Source organism: Pseudorasbora parva, chromosome 23 (assembly GCF_024679245.1).
Source record: "Pseudorasbora parva isolate DD20220531a chromosome 23, ASM2467924v1, whole genome shotgun sequence".
NCBI lineage: Eukaryota > Metazoa > Chordata > Actinopteri > Cypriniformes > Gobionidae > Pseudorasbora > Pseudorasbora parva.
In genome coordinates, this window is record NC_090194.1 from 24,308,421 (window position 1) to 24,323,369 (window position 14,949).

At 37.2% G+C, this 14,949-nt stretch overlaps 1 protein-coding gene and 1 long non-coding RNA gene across 2 annotated transcripts in view; both read left to right on the top strand.

Moving 5' to 3' along the window:
• Positions 1–14,949, top strand: part of LOC137062800 (reticulon-4 receptor-like 1) — a 232,126-nt gene that overhangs the window by 47,223 nt on the left and 169,954 nt on the right. The window lies entirely within an intron of this gene.
• Positions 10,292–11,213, top strand: LOC137062962 (uncharacterized). The gene is made up of 3 exons (XR_010901319.1): positions 10,292–10,426; positions 10,613–10,727; positions 10,833–11,213. It is a non-coding gene; the product is annotated as an uncharacterized lncRNA (long non-coding RNA).

The window sequence follows — 14,949 nt, forward strand, 5'->3', positions numbered from 1 at the left end:
AATATAGTGCTTTGAGAAGGTTTTTTAATAAATGAAAGGGGGTTTTCTATTCTTTAATCCTTTTATGGCTTTTAAAGTCCTTTGAAAATGGCTCAGTCTTCTGAATAGTACTTATGATGTAAATTTATTTCAAGATTTCAGAAGCATGCGCTTCCTCCGCATTTGTTTACTCTGTGTTCCCTTATAATTGGTTTATCTCAGGATTGAGAGCGACTATAAAACATTATTGTTTTAAGGAGACCGTTTTGAGAGATTATTGCCGGCAGCCCTCATTTACCACCCCATACCCCCCCCCCCCCACACACACACACACACACTCCATCCTTCTCATTGTTTACTCTAAGATTAAGACATGTCTGTACAGTTTTAATCCTACACTGAATACCAGCCAAATAAGATGAGACACAAAAGGGTTTTGAATTTTTTTTTTTTTTATTAAGGACTGAATTACTGATCAAAATTTTTGCATAATGTTTAGAACATTTTTAAATTTTCAATTATAAAAAAGCTAAAAGTTTCTGACACAATAGGAACACCTTTTTAAGTCCTAGTTCTAGTGATATATGAACTTATATTTGGCCACTATGGGAAAAAAAAGGTTAAATAATTATTGGTTAATTAATAGATTTAAAATTAAATCCAAATCTACCAACAATAGTCTTTTTCGTAAGGTTCCATAAAGAATGTGAAAAAAAAAGTTATGACCTTAATGGTGCCATAAATAACTTTTTTTTAATAACAGTTTAATTCCATTGTTATTATTAGCATTTTATTATTATTAATAATATTTGTATTAATATTAGTTGTATATATTATTTATAATTATTATTTTTTATATATCTCCCTGGTCATATAATATCTTGCTGCCTCTATTTGGGATTTACATAAAAAATAAATAAACCCCAGCAAGTTGTGCCAATTAGGTACTATATTTTTTATCTTGACATGCCAAATTGTAGAAAAAAATTATAGTGCTCTAAAAACAGTTAGCTTAATACATTAATACATAAAAATTGACATTTAACATGATATACTGTAAATGTAATGAAGACCAAGTTCCAGTGAAATATCTTCACAATCCTCTATGATGTCTTTACGTCGTTCATTATGTGTGCATTCTGGGTTGCTCTTTTTGCAGATGAGGTTATGGCAATCTAACAGCATCTGAAATAAACAATTGATTTTAGAGTTACAGTTTGTCCATACATTAAATTATGAAACAATTATGTTTTTGCTGTGTTAAAAGACAAAATTGATATAGTGAAAGTCACAGGATAGCTTTAATGTTTTTTGAAGATGTCTGTAATAAAATCTCTTTTCTTCAAAAAACTGTATTGCCAACTCAACTGATGAAACTATGGTGCTGCAAAGAACCTTTATTTTTAGCAGTCATCTGAAAGTAAGTAATTCACGCTTCAGTAATAAATTGATGTTCATGTGAATTTGCTGTGGCACTTTGCTTAAAAGAGCATTTATATTGAGCTGATGAGCTGACCGAGTGTCTGATAATGTCTACTGCATGTGGCCTTTCCATCTAGAAACCATAGACGTCATATATGACATTTTTGTGTGATCTTAAGCAAGATATATAGCATAATTTATTTTCAGTTACAAACAGGTGATTTGGAAGTTGTCATGGCTATAGTTGTGTGCCAAAAGGCCTTTCTCACAGACAGATGGTGATGTGAGCAGCCAAATCACTGGGTGAATGCATATTTACAGTACATGTTAGCCCGGTATCATTTATTAGGCTTCATATATATATATATATATATATATATATATATATATATATATATATATATATATATATATATATATATATATATATATATATATATCGTTACACCCCTAATATATATATATATATTAGGGGTGTAACGATACGCGTATTCGTATTGAACCGTTCGGTACGAGGCTTTCGGTTCGGTACGCGGTATGCATTATGTACCGAACGGTTCTTGGTCTAATTAATTAGATTTGGAAAATAAAAAATTATGTAAAATATAATATTATGCGTTCAACAAGGAAGCCAATAACCAAAACGACGTAACAGGCAATGCCCCTGACTAAGAGAAAAAAACAAAAAACTAATATTTTTTAGACTGCTCAGTCAGGTGCTCCCTTACTCAGTACACGCTGAATGCTCATTGCAAAATGGCTATTTTATTTAACAGACCAGAAATAGAAGATCCTCCAATAACCAACGGGTCTGGTGTGTTGGTGAACTTTGGATTCTCCGTAAACTATGATGGTGTTGGCAAGAGTTATGGATTAAAAACAATGGTATGTCGCATTTGCTACATGATGATACAGCAGCGGGAATAACTCATGTCATGTCAGTCTACTCATTTACGCCGACAACAAGACGATAAAAAGAATAAACAGCCACAAACTATCCCCGCAGAATTTAGACCGACATTTCCAAATTATTCAAATGGCAAAAGACATGTATAGCCGCGGATATGAGACCTTACGCCCGTTTCACACAAACTCCGTCTGCAGTGCGTAGTCTATGCGGTGCGTAGCCTATTTTTTCTGTACCCATGTTAACGGTTGCGGACTGAAAACGCAACATATGTGAAGGGACAACAGGGCGTGCGGCTCCTGCACCGCATACGCACTGCAAAACGCACCGCAGACGGAGTTTTAAGAACGTGCTTAAAGTAATTGAGCCCCGTTACAATGTTCCTTCATGAGCCCATTTCAGCCAGTAATGCCTGCTTTGTACTAAAAAACAAAAGCCCAAATAGAGAACCAATTGGCCAAAGCAACAGCGGTTGCTCTGTCAACAGACGGCTGGACGCCAAGGGCTACACAAAGCTACCTGAATGTAACGGCACATTACATTACCGATGAATGGGAGCTGAACAGCCACGTTCTTCAGACACGCCCCTTGAGAGTCACATCATACTTTTCAAATCATACTTTGTTAGTTTAAAAAAATAAAAAAGGTAATTTATCTGCCATTTTTTTTTATTTTTGCTGTATCTAAAACGTACCGAACCGTACCGAACCGTGACACCAGTGTATCGTATCGAACCGAACCGTGAATTTTGTGAACCGTTACACCCCTAATATATATTTTTATTTTATCTTGACATGAGTGTTCTAATGAGGATACTCAACAAAACTGACATTTTACCATATTTGTGTGTGTTATTGTTCATTTAAGCGCAGAAGAGAACTCTTTACTGCTGCATGTCTTTCTGTGTGCTGTGTGTGTCAGAACATTCACAGAATGTTAACTGTGTCTTATCACGCTTGAATGGTTTAAAAGCATTTGCATGCATAAGAGTGTGATATAACGTAATACTAGCCAAAGGATGACAGAAAAAAAACAAAACAGCTATGTTAAATATCATTAAAACGTTACACTAGAAAAAATAAATGTATAAAACATAAAATGTATAAAAACAAAGAAGAAAGAGAGCAGACTGTGCGTGTGTCAGAGAGTCCTTGTATGTGTGTGTGTGTGTGTTTTGTGTATCAGTGACTATGAGTGGCCATCATTTCCCATAGTGCCTCAGCTTGCTCTCGCATGTACTCTGAGGAGGCGAGAATGAGAGGGGAGTCTCATATCAACAGCAGTGCTCAACCTAGATAACAATACACATTTAAAGCAAAAAAATTTCAACATAAATTCATCAGAGAGACTTCACTATTATACCATATAGGTGTTCAGAACATAATTCAGTGCAGGATTCCACACTTCCTTGTTGATAAAAGTTACTCGGCACTTGTGTGTGTGTGTGTAGGCCAGAGGAGAACTGGCACCCTGACTGAGCCTGGTTTCTTCCAAGGTTTATTTTTCTCTATCATACCCTGATGGAGTTTTGGTTCCTTGACACTGTCGCCTTTGGCTTGGCTTGCTCAATTGGGGACACTAAAATTTCGTTCTAAGTTTTCAACTAAAAATATCCAAATAAAATTAATTACAAAATTAACTGTATCAACTATATTACTGATCTGCCAACATTGTATGGATTTTCTGATGGATTTTCACTTGCGGTAGATTTTTGGACCCCACAAGAACTGAAAGATAAATGGAGCAAACATGCATGTTGCCAGACTTTTGCTTATCCTTCTGTTCTTCTGTTCCAGGCTCTTTTCTTGTTTGCATGAGTAAACATTTCTGGCAATGGCTGCTCTAGATTACAGAGTCCCTCTAAAGATTAAGTGAAAATCACCAGAGAGGATCTCAGTTTTACTGAAATACACACACACACACACACACACACACACACACACACACACACACACACACACACACACACACACACACACACACACACAGAGAGAGCGAGAGAGAGAGAGAGAGAGAGAGAGAGAGAGAGAGAGAGAGAGAGAGAGAGAGAGAGAGAGAGAGAGAGAGAGAGAGAGAGGATACAGTGGAGTTAATTACTTGCCATGGATAAAGGCAAAAGCAAGATAAAACGAATGAGAAAGTGATGGAGAGGTGGTGACAGAGGGAGAGAAGTGATGATGCTTCCAGGCATTTGTTCCATTATATTGTTAACATCCTGATCGATAGTATGTCAATGTGTCTTGTAACAGCAAAACCGTAGACATGTCCTTATTCACTTACATGACAGAGCAATCAGCTACAACATGGAACTGCGCACACAAACACACATACACAGCGCCTGATATAATCTCCTGAATTATATAGACAATTTTTTTTGAGAAAAAAAAAATCATGCCTGGGTTCTGCTATTCTCCAAAATAATACAATCGTCTTCACTACAACCTAACAACAACACATGTCTTTGTACTGCTTCTATGGTCTCCTTGCTGGAAAATCCAGGTCAGAGCTGTCTTAACTGTGTCCTAACCAGACTCTAAAGTAGTGCAGTGTATCGTGCTCTAAAGTAGTGCATTGTATCGTGCAGACTTTTTTTCATGTTCAAAAACCAACATTAAAAACTAAAGAAAGTTGAACATGTATAATACATTGTATTAGTAAAGTTATTATTATTTAAATAAAATAAATACTTGTTACCACTAAAAGCTAATCTATATTTTACAATAGGACCCTTGAACACAAAAAAAGCTGGCATGTGCTGAAATGTATTTAGCTCGATTGTGGTTTTCTGTGAAGTGCTCAGCTTTGACCTGTAAGAGGTACCGTCGGTGGTTTAGTCCCTCTAACTGAAAACTCGCGTTTCCCTTAGAGAGCCATGAAACCATCAACCCTGGAGAGAGAGTCTTCCACCTAAACATATTGATTGGCAGTTAGCTGTTAACATTGATATGTTTCTGATGATGTCCTCAGTAACTCCATTACTTAGATGCTAATGCTTATCCATGCAGAATTGCTAGGATAATTGGTGGCTAACATAGGCTATAAAACTAGTGAAGTGGTCAAAGAATCAAAATAGTTAAGCATCCACATTTTTCTGGCATAGGCCATTATCATATGGAAGCTTGTTTTTGCCATGAAAAAATAAATATTTTTTTTTCTTTTCTTTTCACAACTGCATTTTTATATTTCACAATTCAGAATTGTTTGCCCATCTTTCAGTTTTTACTTCTTTTTTTTTCAGAATTCCAGGTTTCACAATTCTGTTTATTTGTTTCTGCCATGAAAAAAGAAAAGAAAAAGGTAATTGGTAATTTTAGCTTTTCATATGTCATCATTGACAAATATGATTAGCAAAATGGCTCATAGTTTTATAATAGAAAATTGTACCTGATAGGCTGATCCTAGCTAGCATTTTTTTTCCACAGATAAAAAACAGATTCCACAGATTTTTTTTCCCAATCACTCTTTTCTCTATATGAATAAATGCAGTTCACGTTCAGCACACAGGATCTATATACACAGGTGTCTGAATATGTCCCTCAGTTCTGGAAAAAGAGTCCAAGGGTGAGACAGAAAGGGGACGTTTTATGTAAAGCTGCTTTGTTTTATGCAGGATGAGGGTAGTACTCTGTGGGTCCATCTGAATAATGCAGAGACAGGCTGAGCCCTCTGGTCTGCCATGGAAAGGCATGGGGGATGTGATTAAAGATTTATATCACTGGAGAAAGTCCACCCTGTGGTCTAACTCGGCTGAGGTCAGTAGGGTCATATATGTCCTATGAAGAAGACAGAGAAGACAGTGAATAAAACAGATATGAGGCACTCACAAGTGACCAATCACGTCAGAGCTTTCCAAGTGTCTTGGTCAAGAACAGTTCTCTTTCAAGCACACGTAGTCGGTGTCTAACTATGTCGTGTCTAACTATGTCGGTGTCTAACTATGGGATACGCCCCTTCCGCGGATTCCTCAGAAGCCCTATTACATTACACCAGCCCCAATTGGCTGGCAGATGTGATGTTGTGTCTGGGAGTGGCCTCCCTCAGTATAAATGGGGGCGACACAACGTTACTACGGAATCGGGGGCGACCAATTCCAGTATATATACAGTGAGGAAAACAAGTATTTGAACACTCTGCTATTTTGCAAGTTCTCTACTTAGAAATCATGGAGGGGTCTGAAATTGTTATCATAGGTGCATGTCCACTTTGAGAGAAATCACAATGTATGATTTTTTAAACTATTTATTAATAAGTTTTATATTAATAAAACTTACACTGTGGCTTATTTATTAATAATACTATTTACAAATAAGTATTTAAACACCTGAGAAAATTAATGTTAATATTTGGTACAGTAGCCTTTGTTTGCAGAGGTCAAACGTTTCCTTTAGTTTTTCACCAGGTTTGCACACACTGCAGGAGGGATTTTGGCCCACTCCTTCACACAGATCTTCTATCTGTCGCTGAGAAACACAGAGTTTGAGCTCCCTCCAAAGATTCTCTATTGGGTTTAGGTCTGGAGACTGGCTCGGCCACGCCAGAACCCTGATATGCTTCTTACAGAGCCACTCCTTGGTTATCTTGGCTTTGTGCTTTGGGTCATTGTCATGTTGGAAGACCCAGCCTCGACCCATCTCTAACTGAGGAAAGGAGGTTGTTCCCCAAAATCTCACAATACATGGCCCCGGTCATCCTCTCCTTAATACAGTGCAGTCGCCCTGTCTCATGTGCAGAAAAACACCCCCAAAGCATGATGCTACCACCCCATGCTTCACATCAGGGATGGTGTTCTTGGGGATCAGGGATCATTCTTCTTCCTCCAAACATGTTGAATGGAATTATGACCACAAAGATATATTTTGGTCTCATCTGACCACATTACTTTCTCACTTGACTCCTCTGGATCATCCAAATGTTCATTGGCAAATTTAAGACGGGCCTGGACATGTGCTGGTTTAAGCTGGTTTAAGAACCTTCCTTGCCATGCATGATTTCAAACCATGGCATTTTAGTGTATTACACACAGTAACCTTGGAAACGGTGGTCCCAGTTCTTTTTCAGGTCATTGACCAGCTCCTCCCGTGTAGTTCTGGGCTGATTTCTCACCTTGCTTAGGATCACTGAGACCCCACGAGGTGAGATCTTGCATGGAGCCCCAATCTGAGGGAGATTGACAGTCATGTTTAGCTTCTTCCATTTTTCAGTGATTGCTCCAACAGTGGACCTTTTTTCACCAAGCTACTTGGCAATTTCCCCATAGCCCTTTCCAGCCTTGTGGAGGTGTAATTTTGTCTCTAGTGTCTTTGGACAGCTCTTTGGTCTTTGTCATGTTCGTAGTTGGATTCTCACTGATTGTATGGGGTGGACAGGTCTCTTTATGCAGCTAATGACCTCAAAGAGGGGCATTTAATTTAGGATAATACATGGGGTGGAGGTGGACATTTTAAAGGCAGAATAACAGGTCTTTGAGGGTCAGAATTCTAGTTGATTGACAGGTGTTCAAATACTTATTTGCAGCAGTATCATACAAATAAATAGTTAAAGGTCCCATGGCATGGATTGCTTTATTATAATGTTTCCTGGGGTGTACTTATATTGTTAGTATGTTTTTAAAAGGCATTTTTTTCTATACTGATATTAGCCCTCTGGCTTGAATGCTCTGTTTCAAGGGGAATGTCTGCTGTGAGTCTTCAGTGAAAACACTCACTGTTGTGATTGGCTGACTTCTTTGGATTTTAAATGAGATTACGTGCGGAGGGGGCGTGGTTAAGTCAGGCACGAGCAGGAGCAGCTGCAGCGCTGCCAGTCAAGAGAGAGACAGAGAAAAACAGAGCTGGGGAAAGATTGCTGATAAAGTGTTACTGTACCGAGTTTTTGAGAGCGCAAGTTTATTTTGTTTGTATCTGAGAGCTCTGAATAAACACGAGTGAACTTTGCAACGTTATTTCTCTCACAAAATGCTTTAACCACAGCTAACAACAAACACAACATTGACATGAATACAGTAAGAGCTTCTGTTGAGCATAATGAGCAGCGTCATTCAAACGGCAGTTTGAGCAAGTGTGGACCGCAGATATATGTGTGATTGACCGATCCGAACATTATAAAGTGTTCTTTGATTGCTCTCTGTAGCACTGCATGAAAAGTGGGATTTTCGTCAGTAAGCGGCACTGTAGATTGTCGTGGAAGATCAGGTTTACGACTGTACACGGCAGTTTGCAGGCGTCACCGAAAACTGCCGTGAATTGTCAGAAATTGACGTGGGCCTTGCTTGGCAGTTGTCCCCCCCAAGACCCCCCTTCCCTTAACTCCAGGGGAGGCTTTAACATGTAAATGAACATGCTGTGAGCTATACAAATGCAAATCAGGGTAGCAGGAGTTTTAACCCATGTGACATTTTTCTAAAAGGTATTAACTTCCTTCTAAGAAAATCTCTTAGATAGATCAGGCTCAGTATAGCCTAACTGTAAAATCTTAAACTTAAGCTTGAATTTATATATTTGATGAAAGTATTCTAGATTATTTATTGTGTGTTATTTGCAATCAGTCCCCGTGAATTCAGTGCGACTCGCAATTTTGACCAATCACCGCAACTTTTACCAATCATTGCGGTCTCCTGCTAATAAGCGGCATCATACATCAGCAAACTTTATATATCATATATCATTGCCTGTCAAAATTAACGTGTTAACGCAAATTAATTTTAACGGCACTACATATATATATATATATATATATATATATATATATATATATATATATATATATATATATATATATATATATATATATATATATATGTGTGTGTGTGTATATATATATATATGTGTGTGTGTATATATATATATATGTGTGTATATATATATATATATATATATATATATATATATATATGTGTGTGTGTGTGTATATATATATATATATATATATATGTGTGTGTGTATATATATATATATATATATATATATATATATATGTGTGTGTGTATATATATATATATATATATATATATATATATATATATATATATATGTGTGTGTGTGTGTGTGTGTGTGTGTATATATATATATATATATATATATATATATATATATATATATATATATATATATATATATATATATATATATATATATATATATATAGGGGTTGACATTAACTTTTTTGCTCACCGGCCACCGTGGCTAGTGGTTTTCCAAAGTCTAGCCACTCAGCATTTTTACTGGCCACAATTTTGCTGTTTGGAAATTACATTGTATATGTTTAAAGTTGACTTTGGCATATATAAATTACTTGATTTTGAATCATTTTACTTTATTTAGAAGATTTAAAACCCTTTCAAACTTTCAAATGCAGAATGACCCCCCAAATCTTGTATATCAGCTGGGATGTGGAGGTGGGCAAGGGGTGGGCAATATAATAGATTATAATAGGCTAATATGAGAAAGGTAATATGACAGGCTATGAGTTATTTTAGTTAGGAGATATATATAATTTAAAAAATACCCTAAGCAAATTACAAAAACAATAGTTATTAAAAATAAAATAAAAATTCCGATACTAATACGACACAATGTAATTTATTGAATGTAATTGTCATTGGATACGACTTTCATCGAAAAGAATGTAACAAAATGTGGGCGTGGTCTGTGTTGTGAAATGAAACCACATTAAAAATTCCCTTAAACTGCGTTTGAAACATACAGCAAAGCAGCGACAGATGAAAACACAGAGCCTGATATTATGCAAACATTTACCAATAATGTGGAAAGCGTTTTAAATCTGTTCAGTGGAAAATCCGCTGTGACGAATCTGTCCTCGTCTAACATCTGCTGTAAATCCAGGTAAAACTAGCTGCGTGCACGCGCCCGTCCCCAGATAACATGATCCCCAGTTGATCCGTAACACCGGCGGGTAGAAACAGCTGAATGCAATCAGTGGGCTATCTCGTCAGCTTGCTCCGTTTGCTGCCGATTTTAACGAGCAGTTAACTTTAGTAATCTCCAGGTTGCTGTCCATAGATGATAGGTTGCTTGCTTTGGAGTCGAAAAACTGTGTGGAAGATACTAACTTTAAGAAGAGAAGACGAGTGCCTAAGAGAAGACCAGTCCTAAGATTGCGGTAAGACTGTTATCTAAGCTAAAGTAACCTAAAGCAAAGCTTTTTAAGTAGCACAAGCTGAAATTAGCCTTGTAAAAGAACAAATGTAAGTTGCTTTATAAAAGTGTTTTCTTTTTTGGTCATTTTACAGGAAGCAGTACGCCGTCTTCACCACTTCGTCATGACACTCATTTAATTGTTTTCCAGCTGCATGTAAGACATAGAGACAGTACGCAGGAGCTTCAGGTACAAACATCCAGTCCTTGCATCGCAAGCAGAAGCTGTGAAGAGTTCAGCTCGGAGTCGATTGAGAAGAAAGAGGGTAAGATTTATTAGATTAGATCCGTTTTTGGTCAGTGTGACTATTTTTCAGGTGCATTTTACGCAGTACATCGCGCAATACTGATTGTCTTTGTTGTTTTTACAGCTGCTACAAGCAAGAAAGAGTGTGTTAGCTGAGGATGAGGTGGGCCTTTGGAAGTGCGCTACCATAGACCTGATGTCTGATGAGGAAGACGGCATCGTTCGCGCGGTGTCTGGATGGACTGTTCGACCAGCCAGGAGCTCGCCGAGCTCTGTGCCACGCTGCAATCGAGATTAGAGGCGATTCCAAAGAACAGGGCAACGCACGACAGACGTCTGAAAAATGGACTGAAATCAGACAGAATGGCGCTAGTTACCTACAGCTCTGAAGCGGAAAACAGAGACTTCATGGTGCTGTAGGATTTTGGGCTTCTCGTGAGCTTCCTATTGTTGTGTGGGCAGATCTCAAACGTTTTGCATTTGGTTGTGTGTGTTTGTTCTAATAAAGCTCTTTCTTTGAATAAACTGCACGTCCCTGGCATATTTTCCTTTCCTCAATAAATGAATGTCCTTGATGGTTATAATAGCGTAGTCCATAGGATAACAATGACATGAATATAAAACATAATAGCATATCACATGAATATGAATATATACAATTAAAAAATATGCAAATCATAATTTTATATATATGTGTGTAAAATTATTATAATTTGGGGGTTTAAATTTATTAATTTATTACCCAGGTTGACCAATAGTAACAGCTCTGCCAACCAATCACGAGTGATATTTCTTGTTTCAATGTAGTAGTTTCAACCAATACTGAGTGAGGAAATTCAAGCCATTCTGGCAAGGCGCCGCCCAGAGCTGCTATTCATATGCTAATTAGAGCCATTAGCGCCGGCGCCAGCATGCCTCCGCAAGCTCCACATACGTCATGGTTCGTTTCCGTCAATATGTGGCACAGACGAACGCGACGTTCACAGGCTGTAAACTGACGTTAATTGTCGAAAATCAGGGAGATTTCCGGCCGTTTACGGGGACGAAAATCCCACTTTTCATGCAGTGTAGTTTAATCATTTAAATAATAGATTTGTTTCATGCTGCTAACAGAAATGAGTGAAGTTGATGGTTTTAGTCACTGGCTTGATTCACTGATGCATCAAGACGGCCAGCTGCGTGACTAACAGTATTAAACGATTTAGAAAGAATGTTTGTGTACACTTGAATGATTACCTACACATCAGAACTCACTGATCCCAGATCAGGCATTAATAAACACTGTTACTCACTGTTTGTGGTGGTGCTGTCAAATCCATATGGTAAAGCCTGTGCTGCTGACATCCACTGAAAAACTGAATCTATTCTCTACTAATTCTCTGGGTGGGCAGAGCAGAGAATGGGGCGGTAACCTTTCCTGGTATGACATCATAACAGGAGAATTCAAGATCAGCTCGTCTGGGCTCTCATTTTCTCAAAGGCAGAGAAAGACAGCCAGAACTCGGTTTACACAGATCCAAATTTCTAGCCACTTGGGGACAACATGCAGGCTAGGGGAACTCATATTAATGTTGAAAAACATTATATATATAGTGGGTACGGAAAGTAATCAGACCCCCTTAAATATTTCAATCTTTTTCATTTTTATTCAATCATTTTGACAAAAACACAGACTTGTATATATTTTTGCAGATTTATTAAAACAGAAATTAAAACCACATGGTCCTAAGTATTCAGACCCTATGCTTTGATACTCATATATACACATATACACATATATTTAACTCAGGTGCTGTCCATTTATTCTGATCATCCTTGAGATGGTTCTACACCTTCATTTGAGTACAGCTGTGTTTGATTATACTGATTGGACTTAATTAGGAAAGACACACACCTGACTATTTAAGAACTTACAGCTCGCGTACGTCTCAGCCCCGCGCGCCTCAGGAGCTCACTCACACCGCCACCTGACGTGCACATTATTTTGAATTGACTGACAGATGAGCTGCACGAAAGCGCTCTGTGGTGCAGCAAGATTTTAAACAACTTCCCGAGTGGCCGCGGACAGGCGCTGAATGCTGCCGCCGGTGTGTGTACCTCATTGAACGTGTTTTAATTTTAAAGGCGCGGTGCGAAGCTCAGCACCCTTAAATGAGTCGCACACCGATGCTCAGCTCAGCGCCGCGACACGTCTTTAAAATATTGAGCACCCCCATATTGCCAAAATGGTATGATCCTCATTTAACACCCGCGAAGATTCAACCGTGAGATCGGTGGTCGAATCAGGCTCCGCATATCGATGCATTTTTAATAAATCTGAAAAAATGTTAACAATTTTGTGTTTTTCTGTCAATATGCAGTGCTGCGTGTACATTAATGAAAAAAAAAAAAAAAAACACTTACATGATTTTAGGAAAATGGCTGCAATATAACAGAGTTTGTAAGGGGGTCTAAATATTTTCCGTACCGACTGTATATGTGAATCGCTTGCAAAATCTATAATACCTATAAAATTTATAACAAAATTAAAGAGATCATACAAAATACATGCATTTTGTATAATATATCTTTAGTTGCAATGATTATAAAATTATAAAATTATTATTATTAAATACAGTTTTTATTCAACTATGCAAAAAAAAAAAAAAAAAAAAAAAAAAAAAAAAAAAAAAGCTTAACTAAGACTTAGTTCTAAATATCTCAGACTTTTTCCTGTATTAAGGTGGTCTGGGGTCTCAAAAAATAGTCTGTATCTGGTGTGACCACCATTTGCCTCACACAGTGCAACACATCTCATTCGCATTTAGTTGATCAGGTGATTGATTGTGGCCTGTGGAATGTTGGTCCACTCTTCAATGTCTGTGCAAAGCTATTGGATATTGGATCCAGACTATACTATTTACTATACGGATCCAGAGCATCCTAAACATGCTCAATAGGTGACATTGTCCAGTGATTATGCTGGCCATGCAAGAACTGAGATGTTTTCAGCTTCCAGGAATTGAGTACAGATCCTTGCAACATGGGGCTGTGCATTATCATGCTGCAACATGAGGTGATGGTCTTGGATGAATAGCACAACAATGGGGCTCAGGATCTTGTCACGGTATCTCTGTGTATTCAAAATGCCATCAATAAAATGCACCTGTGTTAGTTTTCCATAACATACTCCTGATAATACGCCTGCTTCCCTGAGAATTTTTCTGACAGTTTGTGCAGCAATTATTTGGCTGGTCTTGGAGGTGAAGGTCCTGGGCTGGTGTGGTTACACATGGTCTGCAGTTGTGAGACCAGTTGGTTTGACCAGTTGGACAAGACAATGAATTGAATGTTCATTTCTCTACCATAAACCGGTAGAGAAATGAACATTCAATTCATGGGTAACTGCTCTGGTGGACAGTCAGCATTCAAATTGCACGCTCCCTCAAAACTTGCGACATCTGTGGCATTGTGCTGTGTGATAAAACTGCAGATTTAAGAGTGGCCTTTTGTTGTGGCCAGCCTAAGGCACATTATCTTGGCAAATGAGAAGTGCTCACTAACACAGTTTTAGACAGATTTGTGAACAATATTTAAGAGAAATAGGCCTTTTGCATACATTGAAAAAGTCTTAGATCTTTGAGTTCAGCTTATAAAAAAAATCGGGGGAAAAACAAAAGTGTTGCATTTATAATTTTGTAGAGTGTATATATTATAGTTTATATGGCTCAAATAGTAAGAGTGGTATGCTGTCAGTTGTTTAATTAACAATTTTTTATCTGTCCTTTTCTAGCCGTCAAATATTTATTTATCTCTTCCTTTTATCTCTCTAAGGGATGTATCAAAAATCTTGGGATGAAAAATACATTTTATGGCATTTATGTTTTTTTTAAATGTACTTAACAAAATTACTAAAACTTAAACTTAAAATTAAATGTAAAAATAAAAGCATATTTAAAAAAAATACTTTAATAATATAATATAAATAATACTAAACTAACACTGTCTTGTAAAGTGCAAAATTCATTAATATTTGGAGTTATAATTATTATATACTTTCCTCTGTATGGTTTTATTGTTTTTATTTTGCAGTGCAGTAATTAACAGAAATTCAAGTTGGCCAACGGAAACCTTTAGATGTGATCAGTCACGAGAAAATTTTTAATTGGACATCGGAATTTGTTTTACTTTTTTTTTTTTTTTTTTAACAATAAAACCTCCCTAGTAGAAAATCATGAGATGAGTAAAGAAGTATTTTTCGC